The following is a 17,161-nucleotide window of genomic DNA, read 5'->3' as shown; positions in this document are numbered from 1 at the left end:
TCCACTGATGTACAGTGATTCAAACCCCCTCAATGTGCAGTTTCTGACAGCTGTGCTGTGTTGTCACGCGAAATGACGTTATGAATAAAAACACGAAATAACATTATATAACGTTGCGTTATATAACGTTACAATGTACAGTTTCTGACAGCTGGGCTGTGTTGTCACGCGAAATAACGTTATGAATAAAAACGCGAAATAACATTATATAACGTAGTTGTTTTGATAAATATGTTGTGTATTCTAGCGATTCGAACATAACATTACATTTCCGCATTTCCGCGAGGGACCTCTGCCGCTCTGCAACACACAGACACACAGAGCGGCAGGCGGCGATAAGGGGGCGTGCTAGCGCGCGGTCACGTGGGCGTCGTGGCCAATCAGAGAAACGCTGAACGCAAGTTAGTTACCTTAAGTGTTCACGCGTCTGGGGGCTCGGGTCCTCCCCGGTGCTGATGGTTGTGGGGGGCCTCAGCGGGTACATTTGTCGAGCTTCCGCTCTGCTCAGCTCCTGTGTTCCACTAGAGTGCAGAGCGTAAGCTATACAATAAGATGACATACGGTTATCCTATAACCATAGTTATATGAGTATAGCGAGCGCTCTGCACTGACTCACTGAGGACCCTGTGGTCTTCGCCTTCGGTGGTGAAATACTTGGGAAGGAGCTGTTAGCTAATATCTTATCTTACAATTTTATAATTTTTTTTATTAAAAAAATACTGACATTTCCCCAAGGGGATCAATAAAGGAATATCTTAGTATGGCCACGACCCCGCTTATATAGAGGAGCGGATGTGGGTGTGTACATGTGGAGAAAATTATTCAGTATTAGATTGATAAAGGGATGTGGTTCCACTAGAGTGCAAAGCGCTCGCTATACTCATATAACTATGGTTATAGGATAACCGTATGTTTTGTGTACTCAGATTTATTTGTACTGGTTGCCAGATTCCTGTTTTTAAGTTCCAGCTGAGAGGTAGGAACTGGAAAACATAATGGTGCCATAGCCTAAAGTCTTATGTAAAACAGGTCCAAAGTTTATAAAAGTCCCACGGAAAATTAATGTTTTAATGATTCGCAGGCCGGAGCCAACAGACAAGGGGAAACTGCTGCGACGTGCGTGCAAGTGTGTGACGGCCCGATGGTCCGATGCTTAAGAGGTTAAGTGGTTAAGCCGGATCGGCCCGGTATTGGGCCAAGATTTATTTGAAAATAAATAGATAAATACAGTCCATATCAATTAATGTTGCGTTTATTTTTCAAATATAAGAAAATATAATGCCGTGATCTTCGTGATTAGATCTCACGGGTCGAACAATCCTGAACGTTATTGCCATAAAATACAACATATATTGTATTCTTGTATTATATTCTTTACCTTTCTGTGAACGTCTACAAAAAAATGGGTCGCAATCTGGTGAGAGATGGCGGAGCTATGGACAAAAGTAACTGTACTTACAGTCGATTTCATTCACGGTCTCTGCTGCCCTTTAATGGGCACCTGTGGTACTAAATCCAGATTTAACTCTGCCATTGGAAAGAGGAGAGTTGGCCTAATCCATAGATCTATGACTTGGCCATAAAAAGGTAATTTATGGGCCTGATATTCTATATCCTATATTCATATTTCAAATTGCATGTGTCCGGATAGCAACATTCAGTGCTGTATCTACAAAACCCCCTGTAAATCATCTGCCCTTTATTAATTTGCTTAGATTTCTTGTACACTTGATCTCAAGAAGGTGCTGAATATATTTTCCCCATCTGGTCAATGTTAGCATGGTGTTATTCACCGTCAAAGATGGAGATGGAAAAAAATATAATAATTTATATTCTCCTCTGGTTCATTACAATTTACTCAAGCATAGTAACAGACACAATATTTCTGACACAAGGGAATACATTCCCTGAGGTCCATAGATGTCCCTAGATACCTGAACGTGCAAATTGACCTTGTAGATGTGGAACAATCTTCCATTTACTTGGTACCATGTACTTTTAGGCAACTTTTCTGAAGATGCAGTAAATAGAAAATAAATTGTATTAGCTACTAGTTGAAACAAGTAACATAATCTACAAATAATCAGCAAATGTGGATTGGCAAGATATCTTGAAATAAGTAAAAAATATCTAGGGTTCTCTCTCCTGATTGGATAAAGTGGGAAGGGATACCAGAAATATAATTTCCTGTTTACTGCAGAGCGGAGGGACTGGGAGACCCATGTTACTGACCAAACACTTACAGCACCGTTAATCAGCACATTTTGCAAGGATGGTATTGCCATCACGGTACCGGGGGGGGGGGGGGGGGGGCCCAGGGATGCCCAGGTTGATCCTTCTCTCTTGTGGTCACGGTCGTTTCCCCAAGCATGCAGGGCCGAGCCCCCTTCGCTAGTCGCTCTACGAGTCATGAATAAAACATTGCGGGTGAACAAGGGGGGTAATAAAGGCGGGGGCAACAACATATTAATAGAGCATTTACATTCAGCCGTGACTCGCGGAACCTAACCCCCACGAGGCTGGCCGCAATTAAAGCTCAAATGAATTATTTTGAAGAATAAGCACTATTCACTGTGAAAACGGCCCGGGGAATAAAGGGTGGGGGGGGGGGGGGGAGACTACAGAAACACCTAGCAAGCGATCAATATTTATGATGTGTCGGGGGACTGGGCAGCTTCCCGGCGAGGGAAAGGGATTAAGATGTTTTACACACATCGAGTGGCAATCGGCGGCCTGCCATGGGGTGCGTTGTGGGAATTCTAAAAAGGACAAAGGGTCCAATCAAGACCAGCTGACGTTTTATTACAAAGGAGATAGGGGTAGAGACAGGATTCACCGACTGAGGTAATATTACCTCCAGAATATGCTTCCCAAAATGTTAAGTATTGACGATCACATGGAAATTTTTACGGCACAATAAAGACTCTTTATACAGAGCATCCCCGTGTGTGGCCCATACATGGCAAGATAACGGTGTATTGCTCAATAGGTCAAGCTTAGCATTTAACCTTGTATTGAGCTCTGGCTTGAGCCAGACAACTATACCTCCTGTCTCTGAAACTTGAACAAGCCTCTGTGGAATACAGGCCTTGCAACTTGGAGACACTGTCTAAGATGATATGGTGTAGCAATTGATTAATCAATCAATCAGTTGCTATAGGGAGGTGTAGTCTGACGTCACTTTAGTTTCCTGCGCGGTCCATCCGTATAGGGATTTATCATTGGGAAAATGTATTATCGGCTATTGTAATAAGTCTGCCTCATGAACAATGGCAAGCTTTCCAATTGAGCACAAAATGAGTTCCCTTCTATCACTAATATTATTGTTTAAGGTATTTTAGGTAGAAATAAAATTATACATAATTATTTTACGATTAATTGCGAATTGTTTCATGTTGAGCTTTGATTGTGGATGAATACACACAGAAAGGTACACCATGCCAATGTTCATTTATTTGTTTTAAACAAGACGATTTAGAAATGTGTCCATTGGAAATATATTGCAATTTAAAGCGAGGTGGACCGGCCGCCTCATTACTTTTACCAAACGGTTCGTATGTTTTGCAAATCTGATTGGCCACTGACGATTCTGGTCATGTGACATGTGCGCCCAATCGTGTGACGGCAAGTTCTTTGGACGGTTAAGCTTAGGCGCTCTTTCGAAGTTGGTTAAGGTTAGAGTTTGTCTTAGAGCATGGCGATAGAGTCGCCTAAGCTTAACCAGTGATAAACTAGGCGTTAGGTAGTTTGCAGGCTGTTCGACGCGGAAATGGGCGAAGACACTGCTCGTCATGCGATTGGGCGCACATGACCAGAAACGTGCGTGGCCAATCAGAGCGCAAAACGGAAATGCGGAAACAAGATCCGTTTGGTAAAAGCATAGATGCGGACCGGCAGGAAACAACAATGACGTAACCACTACACCTCCCTATAGGCTTTGACTACAAACATAGATGTACTTTTATGTAGGGACACTAGGGGTAACTGTAGTTTACGTATTATAATTCACAACATTGCAGTCTTGCAAAACAGCCTTTTTCATCTGTTGCGAACGTGTAGGGTGACAGCTGAATCAAGAACCACGCAATCAGCAAGCTATCTGCAATATCCAATCAACAACCTGAACTTCCCTCCCTCGCCTCTGTCCCGGTGAATTTAGAATTCTCTAACAATAGGGAATAAAATATGTTGAGCGACTACTTAAACTTTTCTGTACTCACAGTTGTGTCAATGATAATAGTTTGTGTCTAATAAATGTCTAACTGTAAACTGTATAATGTTTTTATTTACCAAATTTGCCATTAGTTTGTATACAGCAAGTGCACAATGTAGGCCATGCAGTCATCAGGAACATCTGATGCTCTTTGTAGCTAAAAAAAAATGTATTTGTGCTCTATTATATATTATATTAAAAAGCTCAAATCAAACCCTGACTACAACATTATGCATGTTCATCAATATGTTACACGGTATAAACCATAGGAGTTATTCTTAACTCATTGGACGCCACGGATTAGCCTCATCCTGTAGTAGTACCGCCATCGCTGTAAACGGTGGGAGTCGCTCACCTTGTTTGCAGGGCTATAACTATTTAAATATTATAGCTATATATGCAATACTATGGCCCATTTGACATTGAGTATCTATCGTTCAAGATGTGAAAAAGGAATATTTTTTCCATCAATACATTCTCGTTTTATACCGTGGTGAATATAAGTATGGTTTTTGAGTGGTCTAGGGTAATTCCTGGGAGGCTAGTAATAGCCCGCAACGCATATTATACTTAATCCATTGGCATTTCGTCCCTATACACGCTACAATAAAGAATTCAAATGCATATGATCGGTATATTATGTTCCATCATGCATGCATGAAAGGGGGGGGGGGATTGTTTCTGATTAATTGATTGTCAATAACGGCATTCATTAGTACAACAGCATACGCTGATCAGGGCGATGGCTATGAAAACAATGCACAACCAAGCTGAAAGCTACGTTAAATTGCTCTTACCTGTGGCCGATGAGATTACAAAAAGAATATTCCAATTATTTGATTGCCATCTGCTAGATCGTATGTCCATTTGGCCGACGCCATAACCCCCCACAGCATAATGAATCTGGCTTCCCGAAAGCGATTCAATGCGATCGGATATACCCCTCGGTCCACGTTAGTCAAAAACTTCGCCCGGAGGAATTTCAATGATACACAGTCATACACAGAGTCAGAAAGGAAGTGCGACATCGGCCGCATACCACCAGGCGGCGTTATTGGACCTTTGCGATCTCAGACACATTGCATATGGTACCACAGCGTTCCTGGGTGATTTATGAATGGAAATAGCGAATAAAATAAATAATGATCCAATAACGTATATACGTGGTTGGCGTTATTCGATTGGCGGACAAACACGTATATATGCGTGAGCGGCGCTGAATGAGTTAATGCCAAGTGATTACCCTGGGGTTAGTGGGTATGAAGTCATACTCAATATTAAGATTCTGTGATACATATTTCAGTATCTAGCCTACCAGAATTCATGGGTGAAAAGCCTATAGGTTGTAGCCTATATTGATATAGACCTAAAACAGCATATTTCTGGGGTGGGAAAGGATTGACAGGACACTGGAATATTACTTCACTACATACATATATGCCACAATTAAAAGACCTGCTGAGCAACAATTTGGACAGGATATTTGATGAACCAGGGCAGCACACAGAAGAAATGTGTCTGTGGTTTTAATGACAGGAGAGAAATGCTTGGTAATTCCTTTCTATGTATAGCCAAATATAGTAGCGTAATCAAGTCGTTCACACAAGGACGAACATGTTCCACCATTACTTTGCAGGTGTATGTAGCTAGCGTAGCGTTACCTGAATAATTACAGCCTATGGAGCGTGATGCTGGCTTCTCCATGTGAGCAGTGTGTATTTATAGCCTGGAGCTGCAGAAGGGGCGCAGAGAACCCACATTATATCTCAATGTGTCCTCAATGCGTCTCCGTAACATCCACACCCATACGCACATCTGGCCACTTGGATGGAATCGACCACATGTTAATGCGGGTCTTAATGGGGCCTAAGATCTCCTCAGCTTTGGCTGAGCAGAGAGAAAACTGTTGGTACGATGGCAGGGAACGCAACACAACAGCAAGTTGCAGTGAAAAACATGATGAGGAGGTGGTCATAACTGTTACCCCCCCCCCCCCCACGAGTGTTTAAAACAATGGACTACTACTACTACTGTATATGGTTTTAACATTGACATTCAATCAAATGCCTGTGATTACACAATGGCATGCAACACAAAGCTCCTCCCAGCGACTGGCATTAAGACAGAGAGGCTTCGGCTCAGCTTCTTCCCCCAGGCCATCAGAGCCTTGAACAATGAACACTGAGGGTCACAGAACACTGAACCCTACACACACAAGCACACATTAGCACACACACGCTGTGCACGCTCGCACACTAGCAGCCACTTTAACATGAGAAAGCACTCACTCATGCTGCACACGCCCACACTTATGGCCACAAAGGAAAGGTCACTTTAAAAATAGAATAGTAACAGTGTATTGCACTACCAAGGGACCTAGCATGTCCTTCATGCTCTGTAAATAACTATGTACAAATACCGTGATGTCCCACTATGTTACCTGTTTATTGCACAATATTGTCTATTGGATTCTATTATATGTTGTACCACTGTATTGCACATCGTTGCGGGCAAGACCACCCGCATTTCATTATATACTTGTATGCCGTGACAAATAAAACTCTTGACTTGACTTGACTTGACTTGACTTGTACTGCTGCTACAACCCCGAAAGGTGTCCCCACCACCCTAATGGACCGACGTGTGTCGAGCAAGAGGGAAGACAAAGGGAATATATTATATTATATATTATATTATATTATTAAATATAACTTACTTACGGGACGGGGGCCAATAGGAAAGGGACGGAGGTGACGAGATTGGCCTGAATGCCACTGCCCCAGGGTATAGAGCCCAACCAACACTGGATTGTGGGCCCAACAAGATACCCCGGGTGAAGGACAGTTGTGGTGCATTTGTGAAAGATCTTGAGTCAAACACCTAATGGAGAGTGAACTTCTCTCAGGGCCTTGTTGTTTCCAGTTTAGCACACACGGGCAGGGACGTGCACAGGATTTTAGAGGGGCAGGTGCTCAAAGGCTGAGAAGGGCACTATACCTGTGTGTGTGTTTTAACCAAGCGCGCGTAACGCACAAGCCCGGTTTTTTAGGGCCCTTTTCGGGCGGGGTGGGCCCCCTTTTTATGCTTTTTTGGGGGGTTTTGGTGATCAAATATTGAATATTGAACTATAATAATCAGTGCAGGAGCTCACTTATCCTTGAAAGACACTTTTATCATTGACTTAAAAGGCCCATACATCTGCATAAATGTTCAGGGGGGAGGGAATAAGTGCTTACCCTACAGACCCCGAGAAGTGCTGTATATTCTGTATTGTTTAATATAAATGCATTTTTTATTCCAATCCCGATTTGTATTTGAGATTCCCAAATCCCATCGGACTTGACTTCTTCGTGTCCCTCAATGAGTGTAATACCAGCATTCAACTGTATGCGCCACAGCGGTTTCTATCATCATCATCATCACCACCCACGCTATGCATAAAATATATAGGTCCGCGGAGAGGCACGCTGAGGAGGCCGTGCAAACTGCAATGGAATATAGGGCATCTCTCTCTCTTTACCTAATATTTTGATTCTATCCTGACATTTTTCAGTTGGAAGGGCAGTCTATATGCATAACGACAAATTTATTTTTTTATAATTTTTTTAAATAGGGCACTTTTTTATGAGGCTCAAAAAGGCAGGTGCTCAAGCACCCCGGGCTCTATGTGTGCACGTGCCTGCACACGGTTAGTTAACAAAAGGCACTTAACACTTTGAGTGCCAACAACGAGATTTCTCGTTAGTTCATGCCAACCGTTGAGTGCCAGAGAGACGAGAGATCTCGTTTTTATCGTAATTTTTTTTATTATCGATTTCCATAAATTTTTCATCAATCTAGCCTCACGTTACCAGTGGGGATCTGTCTGAACTCGAACTGGGAAAATACCGCCCCCTATCGTCTCTCCGGATGGTACTGCACCCCTTTGGATTGGATTGAATGAAACGCATGGAGAAAAAAAAGTCCTGCTTCCACATTTTACTTGTCAGACAAGTAACCGGAGATTATCCAAGTAATCGCCCACCACCAGAACAGCGGAAAATGTGTGTTTCCAGTACCCAGCGTTGGATCAATAAACGCAATCGATATTTGGAATGGCGATCAGGAATTGGAATAATCTTTTTGTAGAACATCTGATCTGAGGTAAGGAATCGATTTGACCAGTCTTGGGATAATAGAGCTATTTTCACCTATATATATAAAAAACAATCCGTTTCGACAATGTTGACTGCAAACAAGTCATTGATAAGCGAGAAGAGCCTAGGGATGGGTGGAAGACGAAGTTGGACGATGCAACTGAAGCTAACGTCGTAGAAAGGAGTATGTGCAACACACTATCAGAGACTTCCGCCCAGGAACAGTACGCCATCATGACTGTGGGCTCCCATTATAAAGCCCAGGAGTTTCGATGACCTGATCACATACCTATGAGAAACTGGAAGAGAGCTGGGGGAGGCGCCTGAGGGCTGGTTGTCAGTCAATCCCCAGGTCCTCTTACAACACGATCATTTGTCCACAGCTGTGCTCAATAACATATCAATTAGTCAATCATGTCCAAATGTTCTGGGCACAGCTGTGGTGGGAGAGACATCATGTAACACAAGCACATAGTTCAAGAGGTTCATATTTGTGTTCATATTTCAGTTATTTCAGTTATTTCAGTCACCAAACAAGATGTGATGCCGTGAGACAGAAAACATAGGGTTTGAGTTTCTATACTAGAGGAGTGCTGTCCTGTCAACCTGTGACAGAATCTCTGCTGTGTAAGGTCGCTTTCACATATAGTTTTGGTGGACTCTGTGCGGTTCTGGGGGTGAAGTTGCAACATTGTTGCATTCTTCATTTGGTTCGCCTGCGTTCTGTGAGGCGGACTGATGAAATATGACACGTATCATGTAATTTTATAAGCGGAGACATTCTCCCATCACTACACTATATAAAGCTGGTTTTACGTCTCTCTCTCAGACAAGAGGACCACTCACAGATCAGTGACCTGCAGGCTGACCCCTGGTACATGGTACCGTTCCTCTCACACAAGCACACACACACGAACCCACACACACACATCCACACCCTCAAAGCACATACACAAACCTACACACACACACACACACAAACCTACACACACACACACACACAAACCTACACACACACACACACACCCTTGCTCACCCACCAGATTAGCCGATCACATAAATTCAACAGGATGCCATAAGCCGGGTGAAATACGACTGGGTCATTCAGTGGTCACGAAGACCAGTCTCCATTAAATCACAGATCGTTATCTTAGACCCACACACGCACCTACTTACACGTTAACGTGCGATACATGCACTCATGCACGCCGGACATACAGGCTGCCCAATACACAAGACACACAACGTGCACTGAGGAGAGATACCACATACACACTGAACTATGGGATCGCTAATAAAGATCACCCCCAGAGCCAAGGGGGGACTTCACTTCACTTCACTTCACTTGACTTCACTTCGACTTTTTCTGCTTTGACTTGGACTGGACACAGACTGGAACGGAGGAGACATGCTGGACTGAGACAATGACTTGACTTTTATAATTTCCTTTAATATACTCAACCGGCCGGTTGTAACAATCTAGATTTCAAATTGTACCTTGCTATATTCACCTTGTATAAATACTTTGCTTATTCACTTTTATATTACATTGCTTGTTAAACTTTTTATAATAAATACCTTCAAAAGTGTTTCATCTCTTATATCTTTAAGTATCTTTTACAACTTTCATGTTTGAGTCTAAAACGTGACAGGACCAAGACCTTCTGAACAATGTCACGCGGTCGAAAAGGGCGCTCGGCTATTGGACAGTGGAAATGTGTGTGTGGCGCGAGCGCGTGTGTGCGCGCGTGTGTGTGTGTCTGTGTGTGGACTGTCTGCGAGCCCTCCAGATCAGCGGAGCGAGTTTTGACATGGCATTGATCCATTGTTCTATTGAAGCACATTACCACCATCCTCTCGCTAAACAACTTGTAGACCACGGTGTTTTTATGAGAGCTCACAAGTAGCTGTTTTATTAATAATATAATAAGCCGTGTTTTTTCTTCCTTCTTCCCAAGATGCACAGATATATAGATATATAGATAGATAGATAGAGAGATAGATGCAGTGTGCTTGTTTTGCAGTGAATGAATGCTGCGAGCAGTGGTAATAATAATCACTTCCTATATTTGGTTCGCGTTTGGTCCGCTGAAGCCGAACCGAGACCTACGTTTTCAGACGGACCAGAGTTCGCCTGTTTGGTCTGCGAACCGAGTTCGACACGCATTCACACAAACCCGAAAAACCGAATCGAATTCTGGTCCGAAAGTCAGGACCAAACAGCCCCTGTGTGAAAGCGACCTAAAAGAGTGTGTTTGTGTGTGTGTGTGTGTGTGTGTGGGTGTGGGTGTGTGTGTAAGCATGCATGCGTTTACATTTACATTGTGTCATTTCACCGATGCTTTTATGATCCAAAGCGATTTACAAATTGTGAACAACAAGTCAGCAGGAGGGAGGGGTACACATCTCTGGCAGCTATATGTGATCTTGAGCGCACAGTAGTAGTATAGACATATCCGCATGATCGGTAATAGTGTAGCATAGTAGTAGTAAGGTACATAATAGTACAGACAGTAAGACGGTTAGTCCACCCCCCCCCCCCGTGTCTGTCATTTAATGCCTACACGTAATGTATGTGGTTGGGTCTGTACCATGTGTGTGCATGTGTGACAGAGGGAAAGAAGGAAGGAAGACTGCCCCCCCCCCCCCCGAACCCACCACCACCACCAGGGGACCAATTTTCCCCAGCCTGTTCCTAAGGCTCGTTCATTACTGCTAGCAGGAGGCAACAACACTTCCACAGCCCGCCGACTCCATTTGGTGCCATTCTCCCTCATTCATTCTCCATCCGCCACACACCACAACGCACATCGCACTCACATCCCACGGTGCAGTGTGCCAGGCGTCTGCGAAAGCCCAGATTGGCGCCGGCTCGGCTCAACCGGAAAGGTCCCAAAGCTGTCACGTTGTCGTCGCCACTGCCTGGAAAGTACATTTTCTCTCTCTCTCTCTCTCTCTCTCTCTCTCTCTCTCTCTCTTTCTCACTCATGTCATGTTTCAGAGGGCGAGAGCGAGGCAGGCGTCTCGGTTTCAGCGTAGCTTGACGTGGCGGTGGACGGGCGGGGCATGGGCTCGGCGAGTCAGAGCTATAGGGAAGGGAGAGAGGGAGAGAGGGAGAGAGTGAGACAGAGAGAGAGATAGAGAGACACAGTGAGAGAGATACAGTGAGACAGAGAGAGAGAGAGTGAGACAGAGAGCCAGAGGAGAGGGAACCTACAAATCTAAAAAATTTCAAGTAGGGATGTCCTATATTATCGGCCTACCGATATTGGCATTAAAATGTGATATCGGAAAATATCCGTATCGGTTTTCAATTTTCTTATTTTTATTTTTTTATTTTTTTACATTTCTATAACCTTTATTTACCCAGGCAAGCAAGTAAGAACAACTTCTGATCCAAAGTATGCATAATGTTGTGTTAATTCCACAACAAGAGATATGTAATGTTAATTACCTGAAATTATTCCGTTTTTTGGCGGGGGGAAACCCTGCATATATCGGTATCGGTTGATATCGGTATCGGAAATTAACAGTTGAACAATATCGGTATATCGGTATCGGTAAAAAAGCCAATATCGAGCATCCCTAATTTCAAGTCAAGTGATACAAACACAGTAAACTGGTGGTAAATCAAACTCGGGATTGAGACATACTATTTTCAACAAACATCATGTTTGAAATTGAAATGCTGGATAAGATGCTTGTTCAGTCAGACAGTTTCAAGTTCAAGTTTCAAGTTTCTTTAATATTTGTCATACAGAAGTACAGAATACTTTTATACAAAATGCTTCTTACTGTTACGCTCCAGAGACTGTGCAAGACAAGATAAGTATGAAATAAAATAACATAGTAAAATTAGAAGTAAAAAAATGAGGTCACAGTGTTCAGTTTAGACATATGTACAATGTTCGATGCAGAATAGACGTAGTTACCATACAATATACAATACTGTGCAGTGTACTAATATACAATACTATATAGTGCAAGGCAGAAATGGGACGAGGTGCAATTTAGGTACAATTCACAGTAAGACGTGTGTGTGTGTCTGTGTCTGTGTCTGTCTGTGTGTGTGTGTGTGTAATCTGAGAGAGAGAGAGAAGGAGAGGGGAAGATTGAATCTCTGGAGCTCATCATGCTGTATATCAATTATGGAAAACGTCATGTTGCATTACAGCCCCAATGACAAGAGCCATGTAAATATTTAACTGCCTGAAATATACAGTAGTTCTCACACAAGTTCATTTCTGTACGTCAGGCAGCGACACAGTACTATATCAGAATGGGAATTGGGTTTATCGGTTATTTAATGCAGGGAGCTGTTTTATTTTTTTGGGCAATCACATGTTTTTGGCCGGCCAAGTGGTATTCCAGGGGGCACATGGGAACACAGACCCTGGTCAAACACTACACACAGTGGGCACAACCACCTGCTGATGAGTGAGACAGGGAGAGAGAGAGAGTGAGACAGGGAGAGAGAGAGAGTGAGACAGGGAGAGAGAGTGAGACAGGGAGAGAGAGAGAGTGAGACAGGGAGAGAGAAAGTGAGACAGGGAGAGAGAAAGTGAGACAGGGAGAGAGAGTGAGACAGGGAGAGAGAGAGTGAGGCAGGGAGAGAGAGTGAGTGAGACAGAGAGAGAGTGAGACAGGGAGAGAGAGAGAGTGAGACAGGGAGAGAGAAAGTGAGACAGGGAGAGAGAAAGTGAGACAGGGAGAGAGAGAGTGAGACAGGGAGAGAGAGTGAGACAGGGAGAGATAGAGTGAGACAGGGAGAGAGAAAGTGAGACAGGGGTAGAGTTAGACAGGGAGAGAGAGTGAGACAGGGAGATAGAGAGAGTGAGACAGGGAGATAGAGAGAGTGAGACAGGGAGAGAGAGAGTGAGACAGGGGTAGAGTGAGAGACAGGGAGAGAGAGAGAGTGAGACAGGGAGATAGAGAGTGAGACAGGGAGAGAGAAAGTGAGACGGGTAGAGTGAGACAAGGAGAGAGAGTGAGACAGGGAGATAGAGAGAGTGAGACAGGGAGAGAGAGTGAGACAGGGAGAGAGAGTGAGACAGGGAGATAGAGAGAGTGAGACAGGGAGAGAGAGAGACAGAGAGAGAGAGTGAGACAGGGAGAGAGAGTGAGACAGTGAGACAGGGGGAGAGAGAGTGAGACAGGGAGAGAGAGTGAGGCAGGGAGAGAGAGTGAGACAGGGGGAGAGAGAGAGTGAGACAGGGAGAGAGAGAGTGAGACAGGGAGAGAGAGAGAGAGTGAGACAGGGAGAGAGAGTGAGACAGGGAGAGAGAAAGTGAGACAGGGGTAGAGTGAGACAGGGGGAGAGATAGTGAGACAGGGAGAGAGAGTGAGACAGGGGGAGAGAGAGTGAGACAGGGAGAGAGAGAGTGAGACAGGGAGAGAGAGTGAGACAGGGGGAGAGAGAGAGTGAGACAGGGAGAGAGAGTGAGACAGGGAGAGAGAGAGTGAGATAGGGGGAGAGAGAGAGTGAGACAGGGAGAGAGAGTGAGACAGGGAGAGAGAAAGTGAGACATGGAGAGAGAGTGAGACAGGGGGAGAGAGAGTGAGACAGGGGGAGAGAGAGTGAGACAGGGAGAGAGAGTGAGACAGGGAGATAGAGAGTGATACAGGGGGAGAGAGTGAGACAGGGGGAGAGAGAGTGAGACAGGGGGAGAGAGAGTGAGGCAGGGAGAGAGAGTGAGACAGGGAGATAGAGAGAGTGAGACAGGGATATATAGAGTGAGACAGGGAGAGAGAGTGAGAGACGGAGAGAGAGAGTGAGACAGGGAGAGAGAGTGAGACAGGGAGAGAGATAGTGAGACAGGGGTAGAGAGAGTGAGACAGGGAGAGAGAGTGAGGCAGGGAGAGAGAAAGTGAGACAGGGAGAGAGTGAGACAGGGAGAGAGTGAGACAGGGAGAGAGAGTGAGATACAGAGAGAGAGTGAGACAGGGAGAGAGAGAGTGAGACAGGGAGAGAGAGAGTGAGACAGGGATAGATAGAGTGAGACAGGGAGAGAGAGAGTGAGACAGGGAGAGAGAGTGAGACAGGGAGAGAGAGTGAGACAGGGAGAGAGAGTGAGACAGGGAGAGAGAGTGAGAGACAGAGAGAGAGAGTGAGACAGGGAGAGAGAGAGTGAGACAGGGAGAGAGAGAGTGAGACAGGGAGAGAGAGAGTGAGACAGGGAGAGAGAGTGAGACAGGGGGAGAGAGAGTGAGACAGGGAGAGAGAGAGTGAGACAGGCATATAGAGAGAGTGATACAGGGATAGAGAGAGTGAGACAGGGATAGAGAGAGTGAGATATGGAGAGAGAGTGAGACAGGGAGAGAGAGTGAGACAGGGAGAGAGAGTGAGAGTGAGACAGGGAGAGAGAGTGAGACAGGGAGAGAGAGTGAGACGGGGAGAGAGTGAGAGACAGGGAGAGAGAGTGAGACAGGGAGAGAGAGTGAGAGTGAGACAGGGAGAGAGAGTGAGAGAGAGTGAGAGTGAGACAGGGAGAGAGAGTGAGACGGGGAGAGAGTGAGAGACAGGGAGAGAGAGTGAGACAGGGAGAGAGAGTGAGACAGGGAGAGAGAGTGAGACGGGGAGAGAGTGAGAGACAGGGAGAGAGAGTGAGACAGGGAGAGATAGTGAGAGAGAGAGTGAGACAGGGAGAGAGAGAGTGAGACAGGGAGAGAGAGTGAGACAGGGAGAGAGAGTGAGACGGGGAGAGAGTGAGAGACAGGGAGAGAGAGTGAGACAGGGAGAGAGAGTGAGACAGGGAGAGAGAGTGAGAGTGAGACAGGGAGAGAGAGTGAGACGGGGAGAGAGTGAGAGACAGGGAGAGAGAGTGAGACAGGGAGAGAGAGAGTGAGACAGGGAGAGAGAGAGTGAGACAGGGAGAGATAGTGAGACAGGGAGAGAGAGTGAGAGTGAGACAGGGAGAGAGAGTGAGACAGGGATAGAGAGTGAGACGGGGAGAGAGTGAGAGACAGGGAGAGAGAGTGAGACAGGGAGAGAGAGAGACAGGGAGAGAGAGAGTGAGACAGGCATATAGAGAGAGTGAGACAGGGAGAGAGAGAGTGAGACAGGGAGAGAGAGAGTGAGACAGGCATATAGAGAGAGTGAGACAGGGAGAGAGAGAGTGAGACAGGGAGAGAGAGTGAGACAGGGAGAGAGAGAGTGAGACAGGGATAGAGAGAGTGAGACAGGGAGAGAGAGAGTGAGACAGGGAGAGAGAGAGTGAGACAGGGATAGAGATAGTGAGGCAGGGAGAGAGACAGTGAGACAGGTTAGAGAGTGAGACAGGGAGAGAGAGAGAGACAGGGAGAGAGAGTGAGACAGGGAGAGAGAGAGTGAGACAGGGAGAGAGAGAGTGAGACAGGGAGAGAGAGAGAGACAGGGAGAGAGATAGTGAGACAGTGAGATAGAGAGATACAGGGAGAGAGAGTGAGACAGGGAGAGAGAGAGTGAGACAGGGAGAGAGAGAGTGAGACAGAGAGAGAGAGACAGGGAGAGAGAGTGAGACAGGGAGAGATAGTGAGAGTGAGACAGGGAGAGAGAGTGAGACAGGGAGAGAGAGTGAGACAGGGAGAGAGAGTGAGACAGGGAGAGAGAGTGAGACAGGGGGAGAGAGAGTGAGACAGGGAGAGAGAGACAGGGAGAGAGAGTGAGACATGGAGAGAGAGTGAGACGGAGAGAGAGAGTGATACAGGGAGAGAGAGTGAGACAGGGAGAGAGTGAGACAGGGAGAGAGAGTGAGAGACAGGGAGAGAGAGAGTGAGACAGGGAGAGAGAGTGAGACAGGGAGAGCGAGAGTGAGACAGGGAGAGAGAGTGAGACGGAGAGAGAGAGTGAGACAGGGAGAGAGAGTGAGACGGAGAGAGAGAGTGAGACAGGGAGATAGAGTGAGACGGAGAGAGAGAGTGAGACAGGGAGAGAGAGTGAGACAGGGAGAGAGAGTGAGACGGAGAGAGAGAGTGAGACAGGGAGAGAGAGTGAGACGGAGAGAGAGAGTGAGACAGGGAGAGAGAGTGAGACGGAGAGAGATAGTGAGACAGGGAGAGATAGTGATGCAGGGAGAGAGTGAGACAGGGAGAGAGTGAGACAGGGGGAGAGAGTGAGGCAGGGAGAGAGAAAGTGAGACATGGAGAGAGAGTGAGACAGGGAGAGAGAGTGAGACAGGGAGAGAGAGTGAGACAGGGGGATAGAGAGAGTGAGACAGGGAGAGAAAGTGAGACATGGAGAGAGAGAGTGAGACAGGGAGAGAGAGTGAGACAGGGAGAGAGAGTGAGGCAGGGAGAGAGAAAGTGAGACAGGGAGAGAGAGTGAGACAGGGGGATAGAGAGAGTGAGACAGGGAGAGAGAGTGAGACGGAGAGAGAGAGAGTGAGACAGGGAGAGAGAGTGAGACAGGGAGAGAGAGAGAGAGAGTGAGACAGGGAGAGAGTGAGACAGGGGGAGAGAGTGAGACAGGGAGAGAGAGAGAGACAGGGGGAGAGAGTGAGACAGGGAGAGAGAGAGAGAGAGTGAGACAGGGAGAGAGATAGTGAGACAGGGAGAGAGAGAGTGAGACATGGAGAGAGAGTGAGACAGGGGGGGCGAGAGTGAGACAGGGAGAGAGAGTGAGACAGGGAGAGAGAGAGTGAGCCAGGGAGAGAGAGAGTGAGACAGGGAGAGAGAGTGAGACAGGGAGAGAGAGAGTGAGACAGGGATATATAGAGTGAGACAGGGAGAGAGAGTGATAGACGGAGAGAGAGAGTGAGACAGGGAGAGAGAGAGTGAGACAGGGAGAGAGATAGTGAGACAGGGGTAGAGAGAGTGAGACAGGGAGAGAGAGTGA

The sequence above is a fragment of the Notolepis coatsorum genome, assembly GCF_963971535.1.
Source record: "Notolepis coatsorum genome assembly, chromosome: 15".
NCBI classification, from domain to species: domain Eukaryota; kingdom Metazoa; phylum Chordata; class Actinopteri; order Aulopiformes; family Paralepididae; genus Notolepis; species Notolepis coatsorum.
This window is presented reverse-complemented; position numbering follows the sequence as displayed.